Consider the following 15,706-nt stretch of genomic DNA (forward strand, 5'->3'; position numbering starts at 1 on the left):
CTATTCGCCCCCTGCCACGCCTACTTGTTTATACATGATTCAATCCAGGAACTTGTATGAATGGGAATTCGGGAAAGAAATAAAAAAACAAGTGTTTTGCTAAGATTTCTTGATTTTCAGGCTCTAAATTTGATTGCATATTTAATTTTGACTTCATTAACTGCAAAACGCCAGGCAATCGGGCTGTTGGGTTGGAAAAACAAACATCAAAAAGCTCCCTAGCTGAACACATTATGTAAAAAATACTCGTAAACAAACACTTGTTGCAAGAGAAAGCGCAAGTTTCTGCAGAAAAAACTTACTTTTTTTAAAAGATATAATTGTTTTCTTCCTTTAAATAAAAACACTTTTTTCCCATCTGACCCCTCTCAAAATATATGACTTATCAAAGTTAATACTTAACACGAACAAAGAAGCTTTGATTTGGACTCTCAAAAAAAATTTAAATTTAAATGTAGAAAAAAAAATATGCAGTTAGAATAATTATATTTTCTCTCCTGAATGTAAACCTAGCAAAAAAAATATCATATGTTCTTTTTTTCTTCAGTAAATGCTCTTTTAACCGGTAACTACAAATCTTACTCTTATTTTTTTTGTTTTTTTTTTTATTGATCTTCTGAGCATCTCTGACAACAGAAAATTGAACTTTATCATTAATTAACTGTCGATTCATTCATTCAGACTTATTACTTTGAATTTGGCATACTTGCTTCACATTTTTGGCAAATTCTTTTTTTTTATTTTTTTCCACTAGAAGCCGCACTGTGGGGCGGTTTTGAACATGTTCAAAAGTGCCCCACCATACTTGTTCAAAACTGCCCCCACTGTGTCAACGACATAAAATGTTGAATATTATTAATAATCCTTTATGGTTGATGAGTCAAAAATCTATAAGTTTAGAAAAAAAATGTCTCTGTTAACCAACTATGTAATAAAAAACTTTTGTTTATCCTTATCAATCATTTATTGTTGTTTCCTGTGCAAAATTTTACTGTGCTAAGTACTGAGTTAACCAATAAAACTCAGTGATAAATTTCATTCATCTATTTATTAAAACAATACCCGTTGGCCTAAGAAATGGAACAATACAAAACCGGGAGGCTTGCCGCCGATTTCTGAGGTCAACCCGGCGAACCCCACAGGCGGATCACTAGTGTGAAGCAGTTTCGTGGGATAGTTATGATCCCCTCGACATCGAGATCATAACAGCGCCGAGAAAAAGGAAGAAAAAGAAGAAGATTTATTAAAACAATACATTTTTACAGATACTAAAGAAGTTTTCCCTTTAAAAACATTTTGATTTTTGTGAATTAAAAATAACATTTTTAATTCACAATTTTACATTATTTTGCAAATTCATGCGTGCATTTTTTTTTTCAATTTTATTTTTGTTCAATGTTTACGTGATTCAAAATATATAGAGTCACCTCGTGGGCATTCATAATAGGTACCAATTTCAAAATGTCTATATTTTTTCTAAAAATGAAGTGTTGAATTGTTAACAAAAATCGTTAGCAAATCCTTGAATAATTATATTGTCGTTTTAAAATCATGTAACACAACTCATACTCAATCCTTATTCAAACACTTTCATAATATTAAAAGCCTTGAGTATACTTTCGTACAGATTAAGAGTGGATGACTCCCCCATCCAAATCACAGTCGAAAAGTACATACCCCATCGGCCATCAGCCACCCTCATAACTAGCTTTTTCACTGTGCGTAATACTAAACACAATCGCGTATGTGTATCTCTACATATTATTTTAAAATAGTTTCCAGCAACCGCTATTTAGATTCAAAACTTTTTGCGTGACATTATCTCGAAGAGGCCTATTAAAATATTGTGCGACCGACGTCGTCGTCATCGTCATCGTCGGTAGTGGGTCGATATGGCTAGAAGGACAAGTGAACCCTTGTATATTACATAATAGAGGTTCTTAGTCCATCGCAGATCATCAAAATGATGAGATCCAAGCGTCCACATTAAACATAAAATGCCTCCAGCTAACATTTTAACATTTTAAGTATGCGAATTTTATAACAACCCCTATATGTCGAGATAGTATCCGGCTCATTTGGTAATTCAAAATAATACCCCCCGCGAATAAGTAGAAGACACAGGGTGACTCAGAAATTATACTTGCTATACTTATGTGAAACAAGATGGTTTTCTGCCCTTGTCTGATGCAATACCTTTTAAAATTATGCATTTAAAAAAAAATGTATAATAATATAAAAATACTTACTCAATTTTGACATGACTAAGATTAGTCAAGTCCCTAATTGTACACTGAGGGAAAAAACGCAAAGTAAAATGTTAAATGTTCAACGTTGATTTAATGTTGAAAAAATTAACATGAAACTTCTTCAAAATAAAATTGAAACAACGTAAGAAATTTTTTTATTTTTGTCGGACATCAGCTTTTGTTGCATTTTATCTCTCTAATTTTCAACAGTTTGATAGCACGTTGGTAAAGCATTCGCCTAGTAACCCAAGAGTTGTAGGTTCGATCCCCAGCGGCTGCCCATTTTTTCTTTTTTTTTTTAATAAATTGATGCTTTTTTGTAAAGTTGAAACAACTTTGATTTAAAGATGTTTTATAACGGCAAGCCACTTTAAACGAACGATGTTCTACTTTGATTTTAAAATTTTCGTCTTCAACGCAAAATCATTCCGAAAAATTGTTGAAACGTGGTTTTCGTTGATTTTAAGATGTTTTTTCCCTCAGTGTACTTGTCTGCCAAATGATAATCAAATTTGGATAAGATCAACTGTACAAGCAATGATATAAGAACGAAAAAGTAAATTCCAAACTTCCTGAAATCTAAAAAGTCAATGGGTTTCAAAATTTTTGCTCAAAAAGAGAGATCCTTAAGTTCATTTCATTCGATTTTGGCAGAAAATTTATAATTTATTAATACTTCCATGCTTCTATTGTAAGGCTTTAAGATTTGTTAATTTAGTTTATGCTTTTTTAATTTTTGTTAATAAAAAAAAACCCCATGGCCTGTTATCCGAAATATCCAATCGAAAGTATATCAAAAGTACGACTGGATCAAAGGTACTTGCTCAAAGTACCTTCATAATAATCAATTGAATCAAAATTTAAGCGTTCAGTTATATCAAGACAAAATCGGGAGTACAAATAAATTTTAAATTTTCTTACGAATTTCTTTATCAAATTTGAATAAAATCGATTTAGCATTTACTGAGATACACATGATTAAACACAAATATGTTAATAGAACCTTAAAAACCATATTTTGGCTACCCAAAATTTTGGGAAAAAATAGAAACGCGTTTTGATAAAATCACACAGGCTAGCTGTTACATAAACCAATTTATTCGAAATTGTGAGAGCTTTTTTCGAGAAAATTGCAATACTTCGAAAATGTTTTGTAGAAAGTATCAGTTCTGAAGGAGATTTTTGTTAAAATAAAAATTGAATATGGAAATTGCTCAAAAATCATCTATTTCAAGTTTCAGTTAACCCGTCAATCCTTTTAGATTACAGCTCGAAGAAACTGCATAGGGGTCTCGAGAAATAAGGCCAAATATACCTACTGCCAAATATTAGAAATTTATTTTATTTCACTTTACAAAACAGAAATAAATCCAAAGGTCAATTTGTCCTTATTTCTTTAAGAGGCTATAAGTTCGAAAAAACGTGTTTTTTGAGAATAATTACTCAAGATATAGCTAGCCCGAATATTTAATACCTATACTAAGTAAAAATGCAAGAAACTTTGAAAAATATATCTCGAAAACATTCATTAACATTCTCATAGATTTTTTTTTAAGTTAAACTCTAAATTGATCGTTTTTTAAGTAAAATTTTGTTTTATACACATTTTGATCGTCGCAAAACGGTTTTTTTAAATTATGAAACTAAACACAAGGCTCAACTATGGCATGCGGGGGCGAAGGCAGAAAAAATTTCGGAGGGGGGCACAGTGTGTCGAGCCCATACAAAAGTTTATCATAAATACTTGCAGCTAAGTTTTTGGAGTTTTAATATCTTTTTTGGTGTTTTTATGGCAGGAATAGAAAAAAAAGTTACAAATTAACAAATTAAACAATCTATTACTTTTTTTAGTATAATTTTTGAAATTAACATTATTTATTGAAGAAGCCACTTGTGAGCAAAATTAATTTTTTTTTGTTATATAAACAAAAATATACTTTTCGTAAGGTTTTTGGTGTGCTGAACTCGAATCTAAAGTCAGAAAAATTCTGTCATATCACGTTTTTGAAATATTCCCGTTAGAAAATCTGAGATGTCGTTTTTTAACAGTTTTTGAGGTTATGTTCTTGAACGTGGTGATTTATTTTAAATAAATTTGTGACAGTTTCTAAAAGAACTAAATGTTTTCTTTTAAAGCCCGTTTAAATCCAATATCTTTTTTCTACTTTGAGAAATCTTAAGTTGAAGTCAACTTGTTTTGTTTATCTTCTCTATACAAAAAAATCGTATGTTTATTTGAGTTTCATAGCAAATCTAGAATAGTTTTTTGTCAATCGCTTTCAAATTTTGAAATAACGTTTTATTTGCACTTTCGTAAATTCCTATATCGGCGAGGTTGGTAAATACGCTATAATACACAGTAGAGCGTGGCCGGGTCAAGTAATTATATTAAAAATTTAGTATGCAGAAAAATATTATTTTTTTCTTGTTGAAAACAATATTTAAAATATTTTCAATTACATAAACAGCTTTTTGATACTTGTGTATGGTTAAAAAATATTAAAAACATCGATTTTTTCATTTTTGTGATCCCCTTGAATCTGTTTCTCAAAAAATGAATTATTTTGAGTACTTGACTAGTAGCACATAAATGTGAATATCTCTGGTAATCGCAAACAGAAGCAGACCAAACTTTGCCAATATTAAGTATTGGCCTAAGGCAAAATAATATAAAAAAATTATCGATATGATTTTCAATATTTTTTTTTAAATTAAGTTTAAAAATTAAATTTTTTTTTTTGGCCATTTATCAAAGATATTTTAATAACTCATATATAATTTTATAAATTTAATTTTTTTTGTTATACGTTTTACAACAACACTCAAATAAACAAAATAACATTAACAACATTTTTCAAACATTCACCAAACGTGAAATATACACTCTCAAAGATTCGCATAAATTCCTCAAAATATTTTAGATTTCCGAGGTACTCATGTTTCGGAGCTTATTTTGAATACATAACCTGGGTTATTTTCTAAGATAAATATGTTTTCATATGAGTTGACACTTCTAAATTATATTTTAATGGAATAATATTAATTTTTAACAAAAAATAAAGTGATTTATCATAAGGGGACGACACACTGTGGGGGGGTTTAAAAAAATTAGCTAACCATTTTTTTTTGTATTATAATTCAGTCCTGTTGTGAGTTTCACGTGGACAACTTTTCAACCGAAATATTTTTGTTATCCCGGAATTTTAAAAGCTATTGCAAATTTCATTGGAATGATAGGAAATTAGCATTTTCCGCTAAACTGTATTTTTTGTTTTTCACCAAAACTTAAGTGAGCTGCTTACCTCGCATACTAACTGAAAAAAAGTTCAAGATACGAGGAGTTTTCGGGACGTGAACAACTTGTCGCCCGCAACTCACAATAGAGGAAAAGTTAAATCTAATTTTTCGGGGTCGAATCTTGTTCACATGTAACTCACAATAGGGCTGAATATGTTTTTTCGGGGAGTGGGGAGTTGACATGGGACTCAAGCACCTGTGAACGACTCAACGAACAAACCAAGCTTTGTCAATTTTTAACTGAATATAAATGGTCCAAAAACAGAACATAGACCGAGAACGACATGGCGCACAAAAAATTTGTGAAATATTACTATGTATCTTAGTTTTTTAATACATCTATCTACGCAATGTCTGAGATCGCATTCTTTGTTGTAAGAAATCACTTAGATTTTTCGTAAAGCAAAAAATTGGCTGATCACTGTTAGTGAAACAATAAACATACATTTTGTATTTTGTTCGTAAAAAATGGCTTGAAAACGTTAGTTTTCAATGGGCCATATTCATAGTTCTTTCATAAGATGTAGCTTTCTTGCTTCTAAGATAAACTGAGGTTATATTATTAATAAACAATTTCGTCCTATTTCACTCACTAAGAATTGGTAGTTAAGCGTTTTTGTGATTCCTAGAAAGAAAATTGAAATTTTTGTTCGCACTAAAATTAACTAAAAAGACGGTTTTATCCTTAACGTCTCTAACGATTTCGATAAAAAAAAAAAAACATATAATGTCAAATAAGGTCGTACTTTTGAAATAAAAAAAAAATATTTGGATCTTTATTTAACGGTATACAGAATACTTGTCTTTCTCATAAATAACACGAAAGATTTCTATCAAAATTTTTGTACAAAAATGGTTAAGTAGATTTTAATATTAAAATCAAATGTATTCAATTGAACTTTTTTTTCGATTAATATTTCCTTTTTTTTTATGAAAAATGTCTGAAAATAAAGACTGGATCCTGGTATTAAACGAGCTTTCTTCAGGTTCGAGAAAAAAAATGTGAATACAACAATAGCGTTAACGAAATAGTTGTGCAGAGGTTATGCATATAAGTTATAGGCACAGGCATACGCTTTAACTGCCAGGGCCCTGAAGCAAGACTTAAGTTGGAGATCTCTTTATTTTTTTATTTTAAGAAAATTTATGGATTTTATTTTTAGTTTTTGATAAGTTTTATTATTTATTTCTATTGAAAAGAAACATATGAAATGTGTAACTAAAATCAAACATTTTTAATAAATGCGAACCAAATCCGAAAAATATTAAAATTGTTACCAGACTTCTTGTACAGACTGATGGTAGAACAGTCGACTAGTAAAACAACGGTTTTTTAAAAGTGTGCTATTTTTAAAGTTGAAGCAAAATCATTCCGATTTCGTTGATTTAAAGTGGTTGAGAGTGTTTTCACCATATGGAACCCAATACCATATGGATACCGAAGTAGAAAAACCGATTAAGAACTGCTAAACAATACAAGAGAACGTTTTGTCAAGAAACTCATTAACAACTACTATAGAAAAACCAGGGGAAGCTCTGCAAAAATTCATAACTAAGGTTAAATATAGACAGAGCTATTAGATTAGTACTAACCTGCTTCTAAACAATCAACTTTCTCTTGTTGGAACACCCTGTCTAACCCGCCAGCATAATATAATCATTCCAAATGTCCCCACACTCACATACTTCACATCTTATTCAAAATAGAAATCTTTTGCTTTTTTTGATAGTTGGAGTTGGAGACGGAGAGGCTATAATAGAGGGCAATCTCAGCCACAACCAAAAAGAAATGGATATTGTCAAAATCCTTTTACATTTGAAGAACACTATACTATAACATGGAACAACAGCAAAGAAGGGTATTATGTAGAAGAGCCAAATCACACAGAAAATGACCCAACTCATTTGTGACAAAAGGAAAGTCGCTCATTGTCGTCGTTGTTGTCCTCGTGTCGTGTCGTTGTCGCCGATGTATATTCAACTTCGTCCCGGAGCAACAATTTCATATTTATGGCCATTTGCGTGTACGGGTTATCACACCAACTTTTACTTCCCCCCACACCCATACCACTCATTTATCGCTCCACAACGAAAAATCTCATCACCACCCTCGAATTGGCCAAATGTCCCACTATCGCCCTTGACGCCCTCTCTTGTCCCACTGCAGTAGTTCCACCATATATAGTGTGATACTATTAATAACATAACCTGGGCATCGTTGTCGTTTTTCGTCGTATCAACTTACTGGCTGTTTTGCGTGCGTGTATTATCATCGTCCTTCTATTTTATGCTTCTAGTTTTTTTTTTTTGCTTCTTTGTGTTGGTGGTTTTGATGTGAATGAATAGCAGCAGCATTTTACTGTCAAGGGTAGCGACCGATGAGGGAGAGATTAGTTTTAAAAGTTTGTAATCTGACAAAAGTCTATTTTTTGTGAAGCGAGTAAAAGTCTCCAAAATTTAGGGCTATTATCCCTTATATGCATAACGCAGGCATCCATCCTTTTTTAGCTGGATATGGAATATCGTATTATGGTGACTATTTTCCGTTGACATTGCTCGAATAGTTTTTTGAGTATGAATATTTTGTATTTTCATTTTAGAATAAAATGGAGGGAGAGAGGACAATAGACAAATGTGTTTTGTAGATATTTTTTTTAGAAATACTTTTGAAATAATTCATTTATAACAGGATAGAATGGAGTATAAATTTTATAGAGTTTTAGCTAGTTTATGGCATTGTTTTTGACACTCTTTGAACATTTTTGAAAACAAAAGATTTACTTTTGCGGAATGATTTAAATTAGTTGCCAAAATAGTTTTTTGCCAAAACGTATATTATTTGTTGCCAAATTAAATAATATATATGTACGAATGTATTATGTTTTGCATATACATATGCAATACTTTTACGAAAATGACTCCAAATTCAAAACTTGTTTAAATCCTCTGGCTAATAACGTTAAACTATTACATTTTATATAAATACATTACGCTGGTCCTTATTTTCTTTTTTTTTTTGAAAATTAATGAAGACATCCACTCAATCGTCTCAAAAATAAATTTAAAAACAATTCTTTTTGCAAATTTTATTTAATTTTTAAATAATGTTGCATGATAAAAATTCACTTTCATTACAGCATACAGGGCGAGTAAGAGCTATAGATAGATACCTACAAATCTGAAAAAATTAGAGGATTTTTTTTATTCATTTAGAGATGATTGATCGAACGTTTTCATTAATTTTTTTGTTAAGGACCACCCTAATATACATACATATTAGGGTGGGTCAAAAAAAAATCGAAATTCTTTTTTTTGATTTGGTACTCCGAAAAATCGATTGCTAGACACCTCTAGAATATACACACCAAATATGAGCTCTTAATATTAATGAGAAGGTCCTCCGCTTCGCAATTTTCCATTTTTACATCAAGCTTCTACTAAAAAAAAAATCATTTTTTTAAATCGATTTTTTAGCAAATTTCTTTACATATTCTTGTAGGAAATTTAACGCTCTACAAAAAAGGCTTTAAACACTTTTCTTGTTAATCTAACCATTTAATAGATATTTGAAGTCCAAAAATCGAGAAAATCTTTAAAAATTCGTTTTTTGTTCTTTATTTTGTAAAAAAAAAACGCGAAAGACATATTTTTATATGAAATAAATTGCTTCACAAAAAAGGTCTTGTTAACTTTTTTCATTTATCTTACCTTTCTTAAGATATTCGAGGTCAAATATAAGAAAAATTATAAAAAAATGTAAAGAACTGAGGGACAATCTTCCATCGTTCAAGCAATAGATTGCAAAAAAAAAATATTCGAATATACAGTGGGAACACCTTCAATATTAAAATTCACATTTTTAAAAAGCTAGAAACTTATTTGTGCAATTAAAATGAAGTAAATTGAACGAGGTGTTTTTGAAAAGCTGGTTTAACATACCTATTATTTTCTATATAAAAATTGTGAGGTGCAGTATCTCAAAAATCTAAAAAAAAATTACTCGGCAATTCTTCCTTTAAACACACAAAAACTCCTGGTACAAGCAAATGCAAAAACACCAGAGCATTCAAATTGGCCACATTAACGGAACAATGCAAGACCGAGAGGCTGGCCGCCGATTTCTAAGGTCAACCCCGAGAACCCCACAAGCGGAAGTGTGAAGCAGATACATGGGAGAGTTATGATCCCTTCGACACACATAGGAGTTTTTGCAGTAATAACCTGGTCAAAAGTCGATTTTCTGAAAATCAAAATTGACACAAAAAAAGTCGGCAAAGTTGGTGCAAAATAAACATGGGTCAATATCCTGCTCTTATTTTTTTGTTTTTCGATCGTGTCTTACTAAAAATGAGTTTTATTTTAGCGCAAAGTACTTTGGTTAGTGTTATTCAATGTGGGATATCGAAGTGTTGTGATATAAATCTAAAAAATTTAAATAGAGAATTCTTCTTCAGTTATTTATTAACGATATTAATAAAATTTTGAAAATGTTAGATGATGTTTTCTATTTTAATTCGGGCTTAAAACAAGTATATAAAATCTTGTTATTTTTGTTTAGTTATTATTTGAACTTTAATTATTTTGTTTTAGTATATACCCCGTTATTCTGCGATGAATTGAAATTTATGAGTTAGTTTATATATTCCTTAAACCAATGCAACAAAAATTGGGTGCTCTTAGGTGCTCTTTAGAGAATTGAGGTTCAATTAGTTTTTCACTTTCTGATAGAAAATACTCCTTTCTTTATGCAATGTTTTTTATTTTTAAATTAAATTTACTGATGTTATTAGTGTATTTTAATATGGGTGATCTTAAATAAGGTTGGGAAAGAGAGAAAAGAAACTGAGCATTGCGTTTTAGGGATGAGGAAATAAATTTGAGAAAAATAATGTCAACAGGCGGAGTAGGTATAGGCATGTTTTTGATGGAAAAAAAAATAAAAAAAATTAGGTTTAGGTATATTGTATTTTCTTGTAGGAATATTCATTTTAAACAGAAATAATAACAAAAACCACGAAATATAATTATGGCCAGGTTTTTGATGAAAATATTCCTATATGTGTGACATTGTTATCATAACAGCGCAAAATTAAAAACGGACATAAAACATAACAATTTTTGCTGACACACTACATTTTATTCTTCTTCTTGTTTAAATGGGCGCTCTAGTCTTATAGGCTTATATTTGCTATCGAATTATAAACAAATTAATTTGCTACATTTTTGGTTTTACCGTTTTTACTAGGTATAGAAAACGATAGAACGAAAATAGTTTAGTCAAAAACACTTACAATGCATCAGTGGATAGCAACTTGGCATAAAGAATATTAATATTGTTATTGTTCTGAAGATGAAAACTTCAGTTTTTGAAGTTATACTTTTTATTTACAATTTAATTTTGGAAAAAAAATGTCAAAGGGATTAGCAGGTAGTTACAAAACGCCATGTTAATATTTCACTACCAGCCTCAAAATTTGAATTTTGTTCTATAAAAGGCGTGTTATGGACCTTCAGCGATTTAAAAAAAATCCTACCTTTCTAGGGTTTTAATCAATTTTTAATTGATTTTCTGTTTAATTACAAATAAAAAACGCATTTGTGGATCGATTTTGCAGTTACCAGTAATATTTTTTTAATTTTTTCATCCAGTATAAAGTCATGATAAAACTATTGGAAATCTAAAATGAACAAATCAGATATAGCATATTTTGTATGGTCTGGAACAACAAAAAAAAAATAATCCTTTTACATATTTATCATTTTTAAAATAACCAAAAAAAAAAACTAGTTTACTGATTTTTCTTCTTTAAATTAAAAAAAATCAACATGCCTTTTTCAATTAGCTTCGTCTTTAAATTCGCTTTCATTAAAATTTCTTTTTTTTATCTTGTGCGTGAGACCAAAACAAATATTTACTCTAACCCAGCAGAAATTATTATGACAAAAGTTTCCACAACCCCAGGTAAGAAAAAAGGAATCTCTAGATTTTCCTCTTTTCTTTTTTGCAACCATTCCAAATCCGAAATCGGATAGCCCATTCGTATACATCCCAAGAGACATTGTAATTAATGATTCACTAATTATTTAGGATTACGCAGGATAAAATTGTATCACATGCACATCAGAACAAAAAAAAAATAAAAAGGATTCCCATATTGGAATTTTCACTTCACTGAGGCTCTTTGATTAATGACTGAGATGAAAAGTAAAAACAAGATCGTGAAACAGATATGTCAGAATGTGTAACAATAATTATATGATATAAATGAAGGATCATCATCGCAAGGATCGCGGTGCATTTCCATTCTCAATTGTCGTGGTGGAAATGTAAATAAAAGGGGCGCCGCGTATCTTTAAAAAACCATACACAACCGGCAAATACTGAATACCTTCAGTCGCGCATTTAAGAAACATTCCTTATATGAGAGCTAATAAGAAAGGAAAATGCATATAGTAAACCGCTAAGAAGATTAATTGTTTTATTATTAGCCGCAGTAGTGGCAGTGGTATGGGTTTGTTTGCATTCCGCGACGGATGCCATTTCTGTGTTGATTTTTCCGCTTTTCTCTTTTTTTATTTTGTGTTTGTTTGTTTCTTTGTTGAATTGTTTCCCTCGATGTTTTTCACTGCATGCATTGGATTGTGCGAGTCGAGCATAAAAGTACCTAACCCACTCGCTGCTGTCTTGGCAAAGTCTTGGCATTGTTACTCAGACAGAAGGGAGACAATCCTTTTTTGGGACACTTAATCAAATTCTGCATTCCGCGTCTTGTCGGGGTCAGGAAGACTAATGGAATTAAAAATAAGAAAAAAAAAAAAAAACGAAACGATTAAAACTGAAACGCAAACTCAACTGAGTATCGTTTTAGGATATATAATGAAGGGTTTTAGCGGTGATGCAGTAAAAAAATACATACATTCAGTGTATGCAATGCAGCAGGCGCTTTTTGCTTCCTCTTTCAGGCGTTGCCATCATTAATCTTTAGATTAAATTTATAACTTTTTTTTATTTGTTCTTTATTATTTTAGGAACATGTTTGAAATTTTAACTTATCGCCATTGTTTTGATAAATTTAAACAAATCGGCGGAATGAATTACAATAATTTAAAGAAAATAAAAAATTCTTTAGACAAAAAAGGATCAAAAACTCTGAAATGTTTAAAACATAAAACAAGTCTGAGTAAAATTTTTAGATCATGTTTTAAGTTTATTTATTTTTTTTTTTTGCGATGAAAGCCAGATACCTTCTTTAATAAAAAAAAAATACGATCAGGTTATCTATAAAATATATAAGATATAGATATATTTGCTACTTTTTTGCACATCATGAACCAAGTTTGAGACGTCCGTTTGTTTTTGTAATTTATAATTGTGCAAACAAAAATTCCACATAAACTGTTTTCAGGTATTTTGCATCACCAGATTAGATTTTGTCTACAGTTAAAAGATAAACTCGATTCAGTTTATATTTTTTTTTTTGACGTGATAACGTCTTATAAATCGATGAACCATGGCAGCCACCACAAAAAAGTGACGCCATTTTCTAACGTTACACTCTCGCACTTTCGCAGTGCGGCAAAAAATTTCAATTAAAAATAAACTATTAGAGATACAAAAATCTTCTATAGCTTAATTGAAAGATAATAACCTAAAGATGAATATATTTGAAGGATTTTTAAAAATTCCGTCATTTAATAGGGTAAACAGGGGTAAAACGGAAAGATTGAAATTTGGGCTAAAATCTAAACGCGAAGTCGTAGAGAATTGATTTTTTTTTGCTATAGATAGATGAGACTAATTTAAGAATAACTGCATTTAAGAAAAAATTCTAAAAAATTTTTTTTGTTTGAACGTTGTTCACGTGTTGGGGCTATAACAAAATGATGATTTTGGGTAAAGGAATTTTTTTTTGACAATTCTAAAGATGCCAGGTGAAAGATGAGGGAAAAAAAATTATGCATCTGATACGGATTTTTTTCCAACACTCTGCGTTTCGAAATATGAATTTTTGAAAAATACCTAGTTTTTTAGGGGTATTTTTGGGTTTTTGGAGTGTTCAAAAAATCTCAAACTTATAGGACATGTAGGACTTGGAATCGTTTAGTGAGTTTTGACTGAATAACGGAAGAATCAAGTTTAAAAAAAACACGTTTTTTGACCGTTTTTAACCGATTTTCAGGGTTTTTTTATTTTTATCTTTTTTTCTTCAATAGATAAAATATATCGAGTAAAGATAGATCATTACTACGACTATATATGTGCGAAGTTTCAATCATTTTCGTAAACAAAATTTTGAGATAACGGTAAAATAAAATTTTAGAATTCAACAGGTTATATCTTTTGACCAAGAGCAGATGAAAATTTATTAAACTTTTATGAGCATCCTGATACAATTACCTTTCATTTGGTATATCACACATAACGGTAGACTAACTACACAATATTAAATCAAGAAACTTGCGAAAAACCTCAAAACAACAGTGCAGATCTGTTGCCCCCCGAACAGCCACCAGTGTGGGAAGTACCGTAATCTCAGTCTGGAAATTCCACATGGTTGACTTTAAAAAATTCTAACTTCTCTTGTAGGCATCTTTGAAATGAGATTGATACGTCATATGAAAGGTAAAATAATAAGCTTACACATGGTTGTATAGGTTGTCAAACAAAAAAATTGATTCCAAAGCGTGAGAACATAAAAATAAATGTTTCTTTTTGCTCTTTTCATGAAATTTGATCGAGTTCAAAATTCTAGCTCTTTTTGTAGATGCCTAATAGACCTGATCGATATATATATTTTGAGCTAAGACAATAAGATGGTACAAAATTTTTTATACATTGTTAGGGAAAAAAATGGAATTAATGACGTGAGAAGATGTTTTCTGTGCTTTTTTTGATGAAAATGATTGTTTTCAATAAATTATTTTTATACTTTTTGCGCATTGTTTAAAAATGGTTTTATTCTTAGGAAAAAATACTTGGCTTTTAAATTACATAATTTTTTTATGTATTTTTAAATTTAAAATAATCATTATTATCAAAAAAACAAAACCGACTTCCGTGGATCAAAACTGAGTTGTATGATGGTATTTCTAATTGTTCCTATGGCCAGAGCTGAACGAAATTGAAATGGGAACACATTGCAGCCACCAGCTTTACAATACAAAAAGAATCATCAAAATTTGTTCACTCAGTCCAAAGTTATGAGGTAGCAAACAAACAAAAAAATCATCTCATTTTAGTTTTTTTTAATTAACCCATACAAAATAAACGAAATTTCAAATTAATTTAAACGAACTTGTTTCAGGTTCGGACCTCAGCTCTTTTGTTTATATGAGACCCATTCTGAAAAGTGCTTATTTAAAAATGTTTTAAACTGAAAATAAATTGCAGCAGATATTATATTGGTTTAAATTTTTTTTAAATAACGTATGCCATCGATTATTATTAATGTTTATGATCCTGAAATTCTTCAATATTTTATTAATATTAATCCTCTAAATACAATTCCTTTTCTGAGAAACTGGTGAATTGGGAATTAATAAGATTATTAGAAAATTATTTATTGCATTCCCAACATGCAGTGAAACTGTAGTCCTTTAGGAATCTAGCTGCAATAGTGAAAATGATTTATTATTTTTTTTTTTTTTACTTTTTTTGAAAAAAAAAAAAAAACAAAAAATGCAGTTTTATTGCAATTGCTTTGATTACGTCTGCAAAGTTTATCTCAAAACGTTAGAGCCGTTTTCGAGTAATTTGCTGTAATTTGAAAAATGTTTAAGGGAGGCACACTTTCTAAGCGAGATATGAAAAAAACCAAAAAAAAAAACAACTTTCAGAATTCTAAAAAAATCATCTGTACCAAATTTGGAGAAAATCGGTCCACCCGTTTAGACTGTGGACTTCGGACTTCTCCATCATGGTAATGTTGGTTTTGATTAAAACCTCAAATATTTTTTCGACACGAAACCAATAGGTACTTGCCCTCTATAATAGAGCAAGTACAAAATAACAAATAATAAATTAAATTACAACAAAATTTCAAAAGATATCGTTGTTTAAGTAAAAACACATGATTTCAATTTTTTTAATAACGAAAAGAATAACGAACTTTCAAACTAAGCAAAGTTCCATTTTAAGTTAGTGAAACATCCGCACTTTT

Source organism: Episyrphus balteatus, chromosome 3, assembly GCF_945859705.1.
Source record: "Episyrphus balteatus chromosome 3, idEpiBalt1.1, whole genome shotgun sequence".
Classification (NCBI taxonomy): Eukaryota; Metazoa; Arthropoda; class Insecta; order Diptera; family Syrphidae; genus Episyrphus; species Episyrphus balteatus.